At 37.4% G+C, this 12,905-nt stretch overlaps 1 protein-coding gene across 1 annotated transcript in view; it reads left to right on the top strand.

Annotated features, from left to right (window-relative positions):
• Positions 1–12,905, top strand: part of LOC124162359 — a 177,889-nt gene that overhangs the window by 9,287 nt on the left and 155,697 nt on the right. The window lies entirely within an intron of this gene.

Genomic DNA, 12,905 nt, shown 5'->3' with positions numbered 1-12,905 from the left:
TGAACTGCACTAGAAATAACTGAATTCATACAGAAAATGTATTTACGCATAGCAAGTTGAAATATGTGAGGTCGTAATTCTGTGCAAATAGTTTCTCGATTAAAATATCTCGTATGACTTTGTTCACCCAGATAGTCTGAAATAGAAGTGTCGTATTAGCGTCATGTTAATGACGTATTAGCCTCGTGCCATTCTACAAAAAGAAAATGGGCCAAAATTACTCAAGCAACTTGAAATATGCGACTTCTGCATACATGAAAGAAGCTGAAAATTTCATGTCAGGTACAAAAATTTCCTTCGGTATGATAAAAATAATGGTTTACGTAACGGTTATGGATATGTCATTTTTTATTATTTTATTTTGAGTTTAAAATGCGTATTTGAAGGTATATTTCTATTGCAGTGGATATTCCGTTTTTTATATCCATTGAATAGATACCTACGCCACATTTTAAAATCTACAGGTAGAAAAAATGTCTTCGTGGTCAATATAAATAGGTTGTTTGTTTATTAACTAATTGATGCGCTGTTATATGTGCCTTAACTAGCGCACTTCCTTTGTGCGGTTCTTGCCTATCAGAACTCAAGTAGGTGGTGCAATTTCATTCAAATTGAATGAAGCCATTTTCTGCCTCAATGCCTCCAAAGAGTTCTTATTAACTTTTTTCTAGCTTCTTCACTTTTTGAGTTTCCCTAGGCAGGAAAACGAAGGCTCTCTGATCAGCTTGTAGATGCAGATTATTCCCCTCAATTTCCGCCTTCGGTTTATTTTTAGCTCCAGTGCTCCTCCCGTCGCTCGTCGTAGTCTATTTATCTCGTTGTGTATTTCACTAATTAAGTCGCTCATATTCGCTCGGCTTTCCCCGAGACCAAATTCCTCTCCCGTTAAGGGTGAAATGGCGCGAGTCGAGATGGGAAATTGCTCGGCATGGTGATTAGTCAGGAGGGTGCGAACAGCATCGGTGGGGAGCTAATCTTGTGGCTGCCTGAGATCCTTCTTCATAAGGGGTTGGGAGACGTGCAAGAGATTGGTTTCGGGTCGCTATGGTGGCATGCGCCAACAGTCGGGACTCGGTCGGCAGAACTGCGAGAGTGAGAAGGGTACTGCCAGTCAGTGGCGGTGTAATGTAAGGAATCAAGTCAAATCTGTATAATGGAGCCGTTCACCATTTTGTTTTACTGCCGATTGTGATGGAATAAAAGATTAAGTCTTTTCTCGGTGAATTGACGTATGAACTATAAAAGCCATTTCTGACCACTGACTGACTTTTTCATGCCGTTGTTTGCGGTGAACGAGGAGTTCAGTCAGGAGCTCAGTAACTAAGGAGTCGCGACTGCATGTTTATGGACGCTTAAAATTGTCTCCCCTACCACCTCCTGAAGTATTGCAGAATCATCCTGAAACACCGTATATTTAATACCCCGCATTAATTTTATTAGAGTTAAAAAATTAAGAAACCCGCATTGTACCTTTTTTCGATCAGTTGCCCACCTCTAGACAGTTTTTACCCGCGGGAGGATTTATTTTCGTCGTGACTTATCTCACCATTCCATGTACCGAATTCTTTTAATGAATAGGGATTTTGGTCTGAGTGAATGATTATTTATCCATTAGCACACTTCATGAAGTCTCACGTTCAAATTATCGTTTCTGAATTTTAGGTTGATGTGGGGGCCTGAAATTTTCGGTATGGATGCCTGATGGCTTTGCGTCACTATTTCTATCTTACTTCCGAACCCCTTTTCTTTCGATCGACATCTTAAGCGATTCTTCCTTACGTCTCAACTCTTCCTTCCCCTCCTTCGGTACTTTCACTTCCGCTCTCCTTCCGCTTCAACCTTTCTTTTCCCCTCCACCTCACAGCTACTAACTTTTTCCGTTCGTCCCTGCATCTAGAACCACGAAAACTACCTTGCTTTATCACTCCGCCGGCACAGAATATAAATTGCGTTAACTCACGGACAGTTCTTCTTTATGAGTCTATTGGTTACCGAATCGGTTCGAATTTTAAGGATTAGGAAGCATACGAAGGCTTCACCGTCTGATACGATGACGTAAGGCTATTTCATCTGAATATTTGGTGACAGATATCATTGGATCTTAATCGACTATGTTTTGGCTCTTTGCTTGGTGGAAAGATGCCGGTCATCGCACTAAAATGCTTTCAACTGATCTTTAATGGGATTGTTCGCAAATTTTATATTATTGACGAGAGTGTAGAGTTTAAATGAAAAGATAACTGGTGTTCCCGTTTTCCCACTCTTTGGCTGCTTTTAGAGCTATTTGTAGCGAAAAAAAAACGACGTCTTCAATCTTTTGCACTTAAATGCATGACTCCACGCACTTCTGTGTAGCGGGTCGTCGCATTTTTCCGCCACTACTCGATCTTCAGTCTAACGTGGTTCGTTGTTGGTTACACCACCATTAATGATCTGACTTTATTTATGTCAATGAGCGGCTCCTTCTAAGCGAGTTGATCAAAGGGAAGCTCTTCGTGCTTTTCCACCTCTTCGAATTTCCCTTTTTTCCCTTTCGTTCAATCACGAAACGACTTGGATAGCCACTGTATTCACAAACCAGTTGCATTTTTACTTGTCGGTGATGGGAATGAAGTTGAACCATTGACATGGCGAGTTTGCTGGGAAGATCGTGATATTTTCGAATTATGGCGATGTCCGGGATTTTGTTTTGTTAAAAAAAGAGAAAGGTATTTATTCCAATCTGGAGTCACATTTTATAGAAATTGATCAACATGTGTAATTAAAATATCCATCACCCCGGTTTGTTTATCGATTTTTAATGGAATTAATAATTGAAAGAAGAAATAACATTTGACGTGTTAAGGTACGTATCATCCTTAGGAACCATAATAGTGGATGAATTGCGAGAAAATTGTTTTCTTTTAATATATTTTCGAAGAGTTAAATTGACCCAAAGCAAACCTAATTTGTATTAGCCTCCAGCGGGTCTAAGCTTAAATATACCTTCCCTCTCCGATAGGTAATTTGTAAAAACTTTCCCGTTCGATTTGGGAGTGATGCGTTTGTTATGCCGAAAAAATTTGTCTGAGAATAATGGAATCAAATGATTGCACCAAGTACTCCATATTTAATCCTGCCAGTGTCAGCGACCTGAAGAATCGACGAGTTCTCTACAGTTTAGAGTAAAAAACTTTTTGCGGGATGTATTATACTTAAAATGAAATTCAACATTTTGCACCGAAAAAGCAATCAAGAGCAAGAAGGAATGTTTTATTTCCTAGTTTTTTGTGTTTTTTACTGGATAGACTAAGTTCCTCTTGTTTTTTCCCTCCCTAAGCATTGCTAATTACGTAAATTGTTTGTTGAGAGTTGAGTAGATAGTTTGTTGAGTTTGTTAATTAAAAGAACTTCAATACCTGATAAACATAAATATTTTAATGTTTACCAGGTATTGAAATTAAAGTTATCTATCTGTAATAGTTACAGTAGATAGCAATGTTGCTTTCATTAAGTCCTAAACATAATTAATTTGAATTATTAATCAAATTTTTAATTTCAGTAGCATATGCACCACTTGCTTAAATGCGCCGAGAGTGAGAAAAATCCCCGGATCATTTTCCGTTTCATGTTTGTCACAAGCATGCTTGAAGTATTTTATTTCTTTGTAGAGTATTGGTGAAACCGTTTCCAAAGTGAAAGCCAATACCCGTCGTTGAAGTGACGTGCCACCATCAAATGAATTAATACTCCTTTGATGAAACAAAATTGGCCTCAGCATCCGAAAAGGTGTATTTCATCTATTTAAAAATCAAAATACGAAACCAAATCGGTTCCTAACGTCGAAGCAGTTGAGAAGAGACCGGTATCGAAAGAATTAAAAAAAAAATTACATGTTTAAAGATTGATAGAAAAATGTTTATTGTTAGGGAAAATAGATCCATAGGAGCAAAGAGAATATGTTACAGTTCATATGCACATTAATTACAAAGTTAAACTTTTAATTTCTTTAAATGACTATGTATAATGTTTTTCCATTTCAGAACATAGCAAAACATATTAAATTCATGAAACCTATGTGAAAAAAACAGCAAATGGAGCCGTGCACCAAACCAGATTTGATACAAACACAGAAAATTAAAAACTCTTGTATTATTGACTTAACAAAAAAAATGCGTCAGCAAAGAAGCAACCATAATAACAGGACCACAAATTAGAAAAAAGAGCAACTTATGAAACCATGTTTAAGAACAATCATGTAATTTCATCGTTATTCATATGAATATGGCTGTAGCTTCTTTATCTTCTTAGTAATCATGAACCCAATCCTGCTTTGTTTCTGCTGCTACGTGCATCCTCGATGGCTGCCCGCAATGCTTTATTCGTCGTTTCTCAATGAGTGCGTTCACTTGGCGTCACTAGCTTGGTGCGTTGGTGGGGTCCAAAGTAGCTTAAGGTCAAAGAAGTTAAAGGTAAGTTTATTCATACCGTTGCACGTTCTTATACAATAAAAAATAAGTGTTCAATCGAAATTTCTTTAAATTATTGTTTATAACCTTACGTAACTTGACTACCCCGACCAAATCGGTTCCCTCCAATGTTTTTTTTTCGGACCAATATGTGGGGAAGTTATTGTTCCATTTTTCTTTGAGTCGATAGAAAGCAAGAAAGACCAGTAAACCTTCTCTCAATTTATCCGTGAAGGGCGCCTTGAAAATGTAAAAAATTTTAGGCATACCTATGTCATTTTTTTTGTCTGATGCAGCATGTCGTCCCTCGCCCGATCTCCTCATCAAATCATATCTACTCATGCCGTTATTTAGTGCTATCCATTTGAATTTTAAATTAAGTGAATTAAAACCTTAAAATTATCGGGTTTCCATAAATTTTCGGTATCCACGTTAGCTCCAATAAAGTTAAACTGCTTAATTAATATTGGAATGAATACATAAAGGCATCTTTTTGCGAATGAATATGCGTATTCGATGTATTTAATTTTTATATTATTCTACAGCATAATGAATCCGGAAAATGAGTCAGAGTTAGCTTTTTCGATTTCATAGTAAGAATAAACCTTTGGAAGTGTTACCGATATGCATATTAAATGTTAATTCCGACACTGCGACTTATCTATTACCTATATGTATTAAAAAATAGCATATTATACAATATAGACACGATTATCACCTGTTACAAAAATGGGCCTGTCCTCTTCTTCAGAAAAGATGCATAACCGTTATGAATATGAACATAAATTCTGGCGCTTCGACTAATCTTATTACCTCGTTGCATTTGAAAACAGCATATTGTACAATAAGACACAATTTTTATTTACTGCATAAATGGGCGCATCCTCTTCTTCAGTAAAAAGTCTTCATTGCGGTGTATCGTAATCTCGTTACACTTACAAGTTAATAGCTAAACGCAGAGTGATACATCGCTGGATCTGGATAAAAATAAATCTCCCTGCATCGCCCAAATCTCTTCCGATCACGTGTGGAAAATGTCTTACGCACGCCGCAGTGGGTCGCTACCCTCCATCACTTTTTCCGCCGTTTGTTTGTTCCGCGCAGTCGGGGATATTCTTCATGTGACAACCGATGTGTATCCAATGGGATAAGCCGCACGATTCCCCCACCCTCTTATTCTCCAGTCAACTCTCATCACGGACGCTCCCAGACCCCATTCGGATTTGCTGAGCCCGCGGTTATATCAATATGCCGCTGCACAGTCATTCGTCTCCTGGCCTCGCCAGTCAAACTTTATTTACTTGGAATCATCCCCCTACTACTCCGTAGTTCCCCGCGAGACTTATGACCTTCTCCTTTGGAAAAGGGGGAGGGTTGAAGGGGTTGGGGGAGTTTTTTTTACCTCTCCTTCTCTCTATAATGCCCCTCCTTCTCTCCACCGATATCCGAGTCGCAGAGGCCCCATCTGGCAAGGAGCCCGGTGAACGTTCTTCTTCTTCCTTTTTCCGTAGGAATCCTGAAGGAATATACTAGGCGGACGCCCCGACCTACCCTTGGGTTTTCGAATTCCCGACCTTTCGGGAAATGAGATCCGGAAACCATACATCCCGAATGCTTCGATAAAGGGGGCCGGAATTTGAACGAGGGCCCTCGAGTTTTCTCTTACATGCATCAATTATTTATTGGATGCTCAATGGCTTTAAGGTACTAATATAGTAATTGGCGTTGCGACGTATATCTTTAAAAAGGATTGTTATAGTGTTTCAATGTATGCGCTCATCATAAGATCTAAGTATTTGGTTTTTATATGAATCCAAAACATATTGACGCCGGGAAATGAGTGAAAGTTGTATTTTTCGAGTTAATTGAAACAATACCCTTTGGAAATATAAATGGTAAAATAAGTATGAAATTTACTTCCGTCACTTAGACTCTATCGGCCGTATTCATAGATTTCCGCTAAAACACGCAAGTAGGCCGACTAACTTAGTCGGCTACTAAGACCTTTTAGTCGCCTACTAAGATATGGTATTCATGGATTGTATTACGTGAGCTACTAACTTAGTATGCTACTAGCCAGCTCGGCAGCCGATACTCGGTAGCGATTTGGGTTCAACCCGCTAGGCTGCGCTTGACAACACTGCATCTGACTCCTCCGCGGCGCGGAAAATTCGTAACACTATCAAACAAAAGAAATTGATTCAGCAAAATGCATTGAAATTTTTACTTCATAATGGATAATTCAATGTGATATCGCATCTCAGACATATTTTTTGAAAGCTGTACACAAAAATTATGCAATACCTTTGGGAAAGGGTAGATTTATGAGTAATACCGAAGCATTTGTGTGTTTGAGATGCAGTTATTGCTTTACAAACGGCCGTATATTTATTGATCATATACATTGCGTATTGTTTGAACTTCCGATATTTGTTTCCATTAGTGTATGTGTGATTAGTATGGAAAAACAACACTAGCAACGTCAGTATTATACATATCTATATTCGGAAAGCAGAAATACACCTCAATGTCGGAGTAGAAACGAAAACTTTTGCAATGCAGAAATGAAACGTTAAGAAAATAATGTTGAGATAAATGTGTGAATGATACACATTTATTACGTTACAAACACCTACGTGCAAGCAATTAGTAACATATGTTTTCAACTCCTACGGCATAAATATACGGCATATAGTTTACTAGAGGTGGTTAATGTAAAAAACAAAGCATAATTAACGTAACTTGCTTTACTTATTTATTGTTGATCATATCACAAATAGCACTACAACGCACACAACATTTCACTTCACATTTCACGAGCTGTCTTTATGACACTTATAATCCGTACATTCTGAATCAACTGGTTCAATGAAAATCTTGACTCACACTTAATTTAAAACACTATAACGTAACTCTAGTAAACAATGATAATCAGTTTTCCAATTACTCTGCACGCACCAAAAGAATTTGCACTCGTTGACGTTCGAAAGAATTCTTCACATCTCACTTCCCACTCATCACTAATGATTTAGAATCAGTTGTTGCTATTTCACATTACCATTACGTAGACAATGAAATAAATAGGCTGAAACAAATTTTTAAACCAGAAATTGTAACATCAACAAACTTCCAATCTCACTCTCCACTATCACTCGTACCGTAACCAAAACAAAAACAACAGCGCAACGAAATACGCGGAATGTAAACACTGCCGTAAGCTCACGATAAAGTTACTAGAATAAGTAATATAATCAAACACAAATTAAAAGCGCACAAACGAATGAAAATTTATAATCGTTTGCTGTATCCCTAAAGAACAACTGCTTCAAATATGAAACATATCCCCTTCGCAACAGCTAGTAGAACCTTTGATCGAAATGGTTAAACCAGTATGAAAGAAATAAATAATTTTGTCGTAGCTCATACACTCACAAATCACTTCACTTGTCGCTTCACTCTTTACTTCATCGTCTATATGCAATCAATTCACTTAGGGGCGCATTGAATGTATAAATTGTGTTCACTTACACTAGAGGCACAAGTTCACTGCAAGTCGTAGCTTCCTCGCAGCTACGAAAAACTTTCAATTCCTGTCAACAATTACACTACATACGTTGCCTGCCTTACTTGAAGAATGGATTCTCGTATTCCATTTTGGCACAAATGCATACAAACTCTATAACAGTATACAAATAAAACCGGAGTTCGATCATCCACAACGGTCCGCCATATTTAGTAGCTCCCTTAGACAAGGCCGGAGGGCGACTAAGAACCGGCTACTAAGATAGTAGCATACTAAGCTTAGTAGCCCTTACTAACGATCTATGAATACCATTTTGCCAGTATGCTACTACTTAGAACGCTACTTGGGCGTTAGTAGCTTACTAAGGAAACTATGAATACGGCCGTATGAATTTATAGTATTAAAAAGAAACAAGGAACTGACAGAATTTTTTTCTAAAAAATTGGACGTATTCTTTTCTTCAGAAAATGTCTTCATTGCTTTAAATAGTAATATCGGTACGCTTACCAGTCGATAGTGAAACGTATCACATTGCTGGCTCTCGATAAAAAAATCTCCCTACATCGCCTTCGGCTACAATCCAGTTGTACGTAAGTTAGTAATTTCTCATCGTAACATTCCACGAATTTCCCCCTCCCACATTTAAATAACATTCATAACATTTTCATTTGTGTTATCAAACCTGAAGCGTTATAGGAATCTCAAATGAAGCAAGTAAAAGGGAAGGGGTTGGAATACGTTGCCTCGGCACCGAAATATAATATTTTACGCGATACATGATATCATGTAAGTTGCTGCAAAAATGGGGGTAAATGGGGAAGTTAAATGAATAAAATTACGAGGTTGATTTGATAAGTCCGTGACTTTTTAAATAAATACGTATATTATATTATATATATTAAATAAATATTTATATTATATATTTAAATAATATATTTTTTTCGGCAAAAAAGTGTTTTATTTAAGTACAAATACTCCTTTTACCCCGATTAATTTGGATCAACTTATTTCCATTATTTAATTTCTTTTAAATAATAGCATTTACCAAGGCCATCAAAATAGGCGTCCGTTTCAGTGATAACCTCTTGTTTCGACCCAAATATCTTACCACCTAGCCATTTCTTCATATTTGGAGACAGAAAGAAGTCGCAGAGGCATAAATCTGGAGACTATGTGGTGTGGGTTTGCAGTTTCTATAGCCTAATTTGTGGATTATTGCCATGGTAACTAAACACGTGTGCGTGCACTCGAGCCTTGTCTTCAAGGCACAGTTTTTTTTTCTCCTTCAAATGTGGCCGTTTTTACTTTCAATCGATACCGAATATGTCCAAAACCTCTGATTAATATTTGATGGTGAACGTTTTACCTTTTTCAAAATAATTTATGCAAATAGCACCGCGTGCATCCCAAATACTGTCGCCATGACCTTTTGTCCGACAGATCCACCTCAGCCTACTTAGGTGTACATTCACCCACAGAAAACAATCTTGATCGATTGTTTTGTCTTGCTTGTTCTTTGGTCTCTGCTGTATCAAGATGACTTAAATTTCGTCCACGCTTACCAAACGGCGAAAAAACTCATTCAGATTGCATCTGAGCATCGCCAAACACTTCTTTGAAGTGTTCAATTGATTAAGATAATGCTGGATATGGATCGCGGCACCTAACGCCCGTATAGCTTTTTCATGTCCAAATATTCTTGTAAAATGTGACATAAGCGCTATTTTGATATTCCTAAAGCATCAGTTATCTCGCGAAGATTCATTCTTCGAGCGTCCAGTATCATTCCGTGAATATTATCGATGATTTCTAGAGTCACGACCTTTTACGGGCGTCCTAATCGTTCTACGTTTCTTGTGCTGGTACGACCGCAATGGAATTCAATAAACCACTTATTAATCATTGATATTGATAACGAAGAGTTTTCATAGTATTTATCAAGCCGTCCTTGGTATTGACAATAGTCTCTATACGCAAAAAATAATAATTAGTTAGCGCAAGAAATTCACTTTTTTCCATTATCGTTAAAATTCACATGGTTGTCTGCTTTAAATGTCTGTCAAACGCAAACTAAACGACTTAACGAGCTCTAAATTTCGCAGATTGTTACTAATGAATAGCGACTAACAGGAGTATTTTTATATTCATAGTTACTACGTGAGAAGTGCAAAAAGTTACGGATTTATCAAAAAACCATCGTAAAATTTATTTGAATTGGAAGCAAAATCTTGGGAAAAATTGACTTCTGACCATGCCTGCCCTCTTAAAATTTGGTCAAACGCATTATCATTATTTACATATTTGCTTTTGAAAAATGTGTAATTTCTATTTCTTGTGTATCATCTACAAACATGGAGATTTTTACAAGGAGAAACTTAGCATTTCGTTCCACTTATTTCGTTTGATTACGTCTACCGCTTATCGTGTCCCATCACTGAGACACGCTATCAGATCACTCCTATTCATTCTAACTTAAACATTAAACAAAATAATTTTCAGGTCTTATTTTTCTTTCTAATGCTATGAAAGTAGAAAATTAACGAGGGGATATATCAAATTGTTTGAAAATTTAGGAATGCACAAAAAATGCCGCGTTCAGAAGCTGGGGAACCAATGGCTACTCCTGCTATCTCCGAAACTAAGCTCTCGTATATTCGCCTTTTTCTTTTCTTCTATCTACTCGTCGCATTTTTTATCTTAAGCCTTAACTTCCTCCATAAGGTTTCCATTTCTTGCTCACCCTTGGTATACCTAAATAAATAACTGAAGAGATGGGGAGTCGTTTTCAAAGCTCCGAAAAGGGTTTTCGTCGCGTTGCGGCGGACAAAACATCGATTTGTAGCAGTGAATGTGTTTTTGTCCGGGCGAGTTATAATGATTTCTGATCCGTCCCAGAGTTGCCATGGGCGAGTTTGCCTAATTCTAAATAGCCGGAATGGGCGACTCAAGGGCATTTGAATTATTGTTTCCGGTATTTCTTGGAGTGGTGAGTGCCACTAAGATTAGATTTTTTGGGATGGTGCGTGATTAGTGAGGCTCAGACGACGACACTGTTTAAGTTTCCGCTACCTAAAGCGCTGCACTCCAGATCAGACTCTTCACTAACCTTTTCTTAACACTCTGCAGAAGATCCTCTCATAAGCTCCTTCCTGTTTGTGAATTCCTCAAAAGTCATTATAGAAACTTTGAATCGACCTGTATTTTCCCTGATGCGGCGCGTGCCATTAGTATTTTGAAATCATACAGCCCTGGTACGAATGAGGCTGATGGGAAGGATGCTGAATTAATGTGGGAAGGGTTGTAAGGAGTGTTGGGTGCTGAAGGGGTGGTATACCGAGTACCGAGATCGTAATAAATTAATGCAATTGGGAATTGGAGCCCTTAGGCTGTGGAGAATAAGATTAGTCCGATGATACCGTAAAAACTTTACCAATGTTGGTACAGAAAGTAGTTCTTATTCAGAGGTACCGGGGTTCTCTTTTTGCGCACAGCAATGACATTTCCTTTAGTTTCAGTTGGCTTTAACAATTGACTTACTATTACGCATTTTGTTCTTTATTTTTTATTCCCCTATAAGTGAAAAAACTGGCGGCCAACTGTTGTTTCTTGGTCTTAATCTTTTCTTGCTCTTTATATTTCTTGGTCTTGGGCTTTATCAAGTAGATATTTAAGCTGCATGGTGTTGTGGTATTAAGGAGTATGATGGATGTCAAATGGCCCTAAAATGTTTTGAAAACAATATCGATCACTAGAGTTCATCTTTCATCTAGTGCAGCCATTGCTATGTGGTCTGTACGCTGTTTCTTGTTGCATTCTTCTTCTTTCTTAGGTTATTAATGCCGCAAATTGATATCCATCATCTTGTATATTGTAATTTATTGTCACACATAGGTTTCATAAGGATAATGTTTCAGAAAAATTATATATACTTTCTTTTGTTATCTGGCCTGCCTTGATTTTTTAGGACGGTAGCTTCCATGCTGGTTTTTGTCTTTTAACCATTGAAGCTACCAAGAGTTCCATTTTATTTTGTGTTGTTAAAAAAAGTGTCCATTTAAGGTTGGAGTTATAAATTTATTCATTCTAATGAACTTCATCGTACCTTATTGTGGCATGCTTGAATGAGTGGTTCAAATTTATTTTTTCCGCAACTTTATGAATGTACTTGGCCAAAAATTATAATTCCGCAGTAATTTTCCAAGTTTTGTTTCCCGCTCCATGAAAAAAACGTTGTATTGACCTCTCCACTCTTTTCGTTACGTGGACTCTTCGAAAGAACTTTAAATTCTCATGTTCTTCCTCACTTTAGGTTATTCTCGCCCCTACTTATCTTTTTCCCTTGTTTTAAAACAGTGTTTGTCAACGCCACGAATGGTATTTACAGATAATGGGACGACGAAAATATAAAATTTTGTAAATTATATTATTTCAGGGACTTGGGCGCTAGCGGGTGTTGGATTATGAGCCTATGGGTAGTTCCAAAGAGATTTTAACTTTCAATATAATCCATCATTTTTCACTTTATTTATGAAAACCTGTGTACCAATGAAACAATAACATGTTTTGATGTTTTTCATTTCAGTTTTGAAACGGAAATAAATTTTTTTCTGCACCGTATTGAAAAAAATAACACACGATGCAACGATTATGGAAGAATATCATGGGGATATTTATGCTCAGCCGCAAGCGAATGATGAATGAGATCTTGTCATATAGTATCAAAATTTTCGTGTAATTATCACCACAGTAACCACTCTGCCCTCTTTGAATACCTATATACGTTAAAGCATTGTATTGATTACGGTCGCCAACAATAGCTCAAATTCTGTGATATGCGGTTACTATCATCCGGCCCTGATGTTGGTAAGGGACCGAATATAACTGAAAACTTAAGTACAACCAACACAATAAATTATGTATAGTTAATGAAGTAA

This window comes from Ischnura elegans, chromosome 7 (assembly GCF_921293095.1).
Source record: "Ischnura elegans chromosome 7, ioIscEleg1.1, whole genome shotgun sequence".
NCBI lineage: Eukaryota > Metazoa > Arthropoda > Insecta > Odonata > Coenagrionidae > Ischnura > Ischnura elegans.
The sequence above is the reverse complement of the archived record's forward strand: the minus strand, read 5'-3'. Positions and strand labels throughout refer to the sequence as shown.